The sequence below is a fragment of the Drosophila biarmipes genome, chromosome 3L (assembly GCF_025231255.1).
Source record: "Drosophila biarmipes strain raj3 chromosome 3L, RU_DBia_V1.1, whole genome shotgun sequence".
Taxonomy (NCBI): Eukaryota; Metazoa; Arthropoda; class Insecta; order Diptera; family Drosophilidae; genus Drosophila; species Drosophila biarmipes.
This window is the reverse complement of record NC_066613.1, coordinates 22,888,816-22,895,676: the sequence shown is the minus strand read 5'-3', so window position 1 is coordinate 22,895,676 and position 6,861 is coordinate 22,888,816.

Sequence of the window (6,861 nt, the reverse complement as noted above, 5' to 3'; positions counted from 1 at the left end):
TTTTGGCTTAGCGAACGTGGGGAAAAATTAATATTTAATGTGGAACTTTGGGTAAACACCCGTCGGAGTTACGGAAGTTTCACTGTGGTACAGAACAGAAAAAAAGAACTCTCCGAGGACCAACTGGAAAAGGACAACGAGTCGTGGGTGTGGAGTGCGAGTTCAGACAGAGATTTCCACTGCAGTGGCCTCAAGCAGCTGCCAAGTGTGCTGCCCCGTCTCTTTCTGCCACCGCATCGCCCGTCTCTCTCTACGCTCCTCTGGTGGATTTTGTGTCTGGCAGGCGTGCTCATTACGTAATTAATTATACGCCATGTTGTGCAGCCTATGGCCAAAAAGTGGCAGTGCGACTAAAACCGCAAACATAATGAGATAATCTCTGTACAAATAGCGCATATGCAGGGCGGCCAGCCACGCCCACTCGCCCCTGGCCACAGCCACAGCCACCTCCTTCTGCTTCCTGGTCCTGTCTCTTATCCTGACCCGGAAAAAAAGCCAGGCACACGAAGCGAACTTTTGGCTTTAATGGCACTATGTGCTGTTTTTAATTAGCAGCGAAGGGCCGAGACGAGTGTGAAAAGAGCCGAAGAACAAGGCAGCAGCAGGAGCAACTGCAAATGCAACACTTTATATGCATTTTTCTTTTAATTCCCATTTTTATGCCAGTGCGACGACGACGACGACTGCGAGACTGCGAGAGGCCCGGAAATTTAGGTTGGCATTTCTTGCGTCGCTTTCTCCGCTTTCACCGCACACGGATGTGTGTGTGCTGGTGTGCTGGTGTGTTTGTGCCATTGTGCGAGGGCATATAACTCGTAATTAGAGTGGAAAAAAACACGCAATTACCATTATGTACGCCGAATTTCGTTTTACGATTCCGGCCAACTGCACTAAAAGCGAACTAACAGTCAAGGAAAACAGCCAGCCGGCAGCAACAAAATCAGCATTCCACACTGTCTCTTAGCTGACCTCAATTTATTTTTAAATCCAAGTCGTTTAGCTTAAAACATGCGCCAGAGATTTCATTTCCCCGCCAAGGCGGCAAGCGGCAAGTGGCAAATGGCAAGTTGCAGCTGCATCTGAATCCGAATCTGCAACTGCCACCGACGGAATCCGTCCGGCTCTTTCACTCGCCATTTTCCTGGCCCTCACTCTCGGTGTCCTTGAGGTCCTTCGGGGCGGTCGGGGCGTGGCCGGATGTGCCTGATGCGGCTTTAAGACTGGAAAAGCGATTAAACGGGCGACTGTGCGCCGGTGAATATGTGTAATCATAGGTGGGGCCGAACAACTCCCTGCTGTTGATAGCCTTCATTATCTTGCTGGCAAGCTTTTATCGATATTCGGGTAAATGCCTTTTACACATTGTATCTAATCAAAGAGCAGTGATATTGTAGTATATAGAGATAAGACCTTGTTTAAATTCATTTTAAATTTTAAGTGTGTTTGTTATTAAATACTTGGAATTGTATTAACCAATGCTGAAGTCTAATTTAAACTGTATATTAGGAACCAAAATATATTATAGCCAAATATTTTTTAAAGCTGCCTTTTATGACTCTAACTACGAAACTGTTTTGCATTTCTGGGAAATGGCTTGAAGTGATTCAATTTTCATTTCCATTTTTCGCATTTTTACTACGCCATCTCAGCCAAGACAAGTGCCCTTGCCAACTTCCCCTTCGTTTTCGCCGGAAAGCTTAACTATTTCTTTATTTGCCAGCATTTATCCATCACTTGTCTGCAGAGTCTCGCCCTCAGTTTATGGTTGGCTGATGGATGCCGGGCTGCCCTGCCTGGCAATCGGATTGTCAAGACCCCGGACCAGTGGCCACTCGGAGCTACAAATCCGGATGACTCTCGGTGGCTCAAGGTCAAGCTGTGAGCGACATTTATGTGACTCGCGGCCCCATCAGCACCACCACCCTCTGGAAAAACCCAGCATCTGGCGGATATTCATCTCGCATTCCACTTGCCCCACATGCTTAACTATTCAGCACATGATCTCGGGGTTTCTTGTGTTTTGGTTTTTGGCCATTTTGGTTATACGCAAAACGACTGTCCTCCGGGTCCCAGCACCCCCAGGCCCGGCGGCTCCATAAAAGTGTCTCCATTTCCATGGCATAGCCATATCCCTTTTCGGCACCACTCGGCCACCAAATCCACCGCAAACTATCTTCTGGTCGCATGCTGGGCAATAAAAGTGTCCCAACTGGCCGCAGACACTTGTACGGCAGTTCATGTCCTAATGCTATAAAAAAGGGGCCAGCCAGATGCGCTAAAATCTATGAGAATGAATGCGAAAGAGTTGTCACACTGAGCAAAAAACTTGAAAGTTCTAAGGTGCCGAATAAATGAATTTACATTGAACGTATTGTAAGCTCGATAAACTTTGAAAAGGTGCCATTTTTTTACAATTTAGTGTAAGTCACCTATAATATTGTGAAAATTCAAAAAATCTTTTGTTTTAAAGAATAATGTTCAAAAATTTACAAAAAATATTAAAAAATCAAAGTAGATCGTATCACATACTCAAAATCTTTTCGCGCAGTGCTCGAGCACCCTACACACATGTAGGAGCAGGCTTACAGGACACAGATGCTCCTGGCCAGGCTTATGTACTTATAAGAGCAAGACTGACAATTTCGGTTGGAAGAAATGTGGCCCGTCGTCCTGGTCGCAACAAAACATTCGGGGGGAAAAGCGGGCCAGGAAAAGCGGGGGAAAGACATTTTCAAGTCCTTTTCCCTGCTTAGCAGTTGCTGCTGCGGTTTTTGCGGATGCAACTCTAATATGTCAGCCAAAAACTTTTTCCCCCACTTTAGGGCGAGTAATAAAATTGCTGTGAGCACTTTTCCTGGCCAAAGATTAAAAGAGCCGAATGCAGAGGACGGGAAATTACTTGGAGTGGATTTGAAATAAATCCCATTGGCGGTGCGAATCAATCCCGAGAGCAACAAATTTACATTTTGCGAAAAAAGCCAAAGGGATCGAGCGTTTTGCAGTCATTTTCCCTGTGGCAAGTAACCGTTTTATGGCACAATAATTATGCTAATTCCGCGCAAAGTTGTGTCCGTTATGAGCACGAAATCGAAAAAGTTTCAATCAACCGAGCGAAAAGTTGCCGCTGCCTTTGGAGTTGCAACTTCGATGCAACATCATCATCATCGCCGCGATTATTCACCGCGCGGTGGCAATAAAGTGCAGGAAATGTTTTTTAATATGCACCAGCTTAACCCCAATTCGGGGCGAGTCTAACAGACACACACTTGACCCCCTCGACGAGCTGGTGCTCTGTATTCTATAGCCGAGCCGCAGTCATCTTCAGATTGATCTATTGATTGCACGTAACTAATGATAATTTCTCCCATGACAAACTCTGCGCCGGCATCTTGGCCCCAAAGCCGTCAAAGTTACGGATCGAGCACTTCATTACCCAAGCCCATTGGGGTGGACCTCCTCCATTATAATTGAGTGCAAAATTATGCATTGAAGCCGCACCGATATCATCCAGGGGCCATAAAATAACTAATAGCCTGCCCGCAGGCCGTAAGCAGTTGGTAAGCCTTTCTGGCCCATGCTGGCCGGGTCCTTCCCGGTGCTTTCTGGCCACATTATAAACAACACGGCCAGCCGGCGATAACATGGCCGCAACAACGGCGACAACGTTGGCCATAACAATGCTGGCTAATAACCGACGGCGGCAATGTGCACGGGGCTGCATATGGCGAGTGGTTCTCGAAACCGCTTTCCCAACACTTTCATCCACTTTAAAACGTGACCCACTTTTTGTCCAAGCCCTTATGCCTAGTATTTGGAGATGCTTACCTTGTGTTTTTCACTCTTAAAATTTAATATTGCCTAAGGGGCTTAGTGGTGAACTAGTAAAGTATTTTAAAGCAAAGTAAATGTATTTAAATTGAAATAATTTACCCCATAACCCTTCGTCCCCCAATATAATTTCTGTAGACTACGGATATAATAATAATAATTAAAGAAAGGATAACAGTCAAAGTTCAGCTCATAAACTGTAAAAATAATTATTTTAGCCAATGATAAAATCTATTTAATTGTTACTTTGTATTTAAAATTTCCAATAACCTGTATTAACTAAATATAAATTTACAAGTAATATATAAATAAATATAAATATTTTTTACAAGTGAAATCACTTGTTCTAATTATTGATATAATAATCATTGTTAATATGGTTTTTTTTTTTAATTTTATTTTTTTATTTTGCTTTAGTATTTATTTTCTTTAAAGGACACAAGCACGAAATAAACCCTCTAAAAAATCTTTAAAAATTATAATTTTTCGAAGTGTTCCTAATCAATTGCCGGAACGCAGTGAAAGTTTTTGGGAGCTCCCAACTGAACAAACTTTCCTTGATCTGGCTTAAAGATGACAATATTTTCTTGGAATTTACGGTGCACTCTGGCCGGGGCACACCTAACGAAGAGTACTGCTCCCTCCCCAAGCCACCAAACCCCATCCCAGATCCTTTGTGGCCTGGCAATCATAATGCAATTCATTTGCCTAGCGCTCCTTGGGGCACCGTTTTTGGTAAACGGCAAAGATTAGGCGGCATTAAAGTCGCAGGCAAAACAAACAAAGCAGATGAAGAGGCAATAAAAATGTAGCCGCACACAAAAGCCACAAAGGAAGTTGGGGGAAAATAAAGACCAGGGCTTCTCGGACATTGTAAAAGCCAAGGAATCAGTGGAGCGGACTGCAATAAATTTACAATTACAGCGGTCACTTGAAAAATATAAGCTTCTGATTTTCGGCTGCTTGGCTGGCAAATTAAAATTGTTGGACATTTTCTCCCTGGCTTATGTAAACACACTTATTATCGAAAGTGTTTTTTCTAGGCTTTCGGATGGCAAACAAGATTAAGTTATTGGTTGTTTTCATAGAGGAAATAAAAGACATTTTAAGACGTACTCAAGTTGTATAGAAAAATAATTTGTTTGGCATTTTTAAGTGGTTGTAAAAAATTAATTTTAGGTTTGCCTTGACAAAACAAAAAGCTTTTACATATATGTTAGTAACTAAAACATATATAATATACAATATTAAAGAAATCCATTTAACATTATTTGAACCAGACAGTCTAGAAAAAATCTGGTATAATCTTGCTTACACAAAGGTAATTGAAGTAACAGAAAAGTGCCATAAACAATTTTCCTAATCCTTAGCTACTGCTGACCAGTCACTTTTGCCCCCACCCGGCGTATACGCAATATTCATTGCCCCCGAGCGGGCGTTCTTAAGACATCTTATTTAGCCAATTAGCACCCTAGCCGGGCCAACAAATTTGCACAGCTCATCAGCGAGGGCGAAAACTCTTGGCAAGAAGTTTTAGCCAGGTGCTTACAAGCGCTTTGCAATTATTACGGCGCTGCAAAGTACGCAACAATTTATGCACTTTCAGCTCGACTTCAAATCCCCTGCTCGTCCTTGTATTTTTACTTGTATCTGCTGCCCGACCAGTTGGCTGTTTGTTTTGCACTTTTGAGCTGTGCCAAAGATTTGCATTTTCAATTTGTACTTCTTGCCCCGTTCGCCGCCCCTTTTGATTGCCAGTAAAAGATAGAGATGAAGACGGATGATGGAGCGAGATTACCAAGGGCAGGAAGGGTTCACAAATCCCGGGTCTGAGCCTTGACAAAGCGGCCACTTAACATTCAAATGTGAAGACAACATCAAATGCCGTGTTCTGAAATTCAACATTGTTATAGAAATCCGCAGGCTTACAGCACTTTCTCCTTGGCATTGGATTCGATATGTGGTCCTTATTTTCTGCCCATGTTTCTGCTTGGTTTTGCATTCGAACCAGGCCTAATGGCATTTGTAAGTGGCGTCTAAGCTGGGGCATTTTTTGTTTACTTGCCGCTCCGAGTTGGCCCCAAAAACTCTCAAGCCTTTTCCACATTTTCCAGCATTTCCCTGACGTTTCCACCTTTTCACCCCGACAGCCTTTGGCAAATACAAATTGACATGTTATGCCAGAAATGAATTGGGTAATTTTGAATGCGTATTTCGGCCATGATTCGAATGCCTGGCAAAGTGGAAAAGTTTTTCGCATTTTTCAACATTTCAGCCCGGCCAACCAAATGTGATTGTGTCAGTTTGTTGTGTGTTGCTGCGGGTTGCCACTTTGCTGCACTAAATTGCATTTAATTCTGAGATTTGCCCGTTGTGGTGGCTGCCTTCGGGCTTTTTCCCCTATTTTTTTCTGCTTTCTCCCCGTGGCCTTAACCCAAATAAACCAGCGAATGTGCACATGTGTGTGTTGCCAGTGTTTGCCTAAAATTTATGTGTGAACACAATGCTAACCACCACCATCGCAGCACCAGTCTGTGCAAAAAAGAAAGCATAAGCACACACACAAATTTTGCATATTTTTGCGAGGCTTTAAAAAATGCGCGGACTCGAAAGAATTAAAAAACTTGTATGGACACACAGTCACACGTTTCTACATAATAAAACGTTGGCATAATTATACCCAGGGGGTAGTTGGGCTGCGGTGATCCTGAGATACTTTTTGTGCCACAGTTTGTTTAACATTTTAAGCAGACTGACTCTTTTTGGGGGCTAGTTATATTTTTTAGTTGGTTATCTATGGGAAATTCAGTTGTTTTCTTTGAACACAATAGAAATTCGTTTATTAAAATATTTTGTTTTAATTAAGTCAGCTGATAAAAATAAACTTTTATTGCTTTTTGCACGGGAAACTATTTTAGGAAATTGTATTTTGTAAGCCACAAATGCATTTATTTTGTATATATACGTTAACCTTTTTTATAATGTGAAATAAATATGCATAAAAAGTTAAATCAACTTTCGCGTCACTATGCA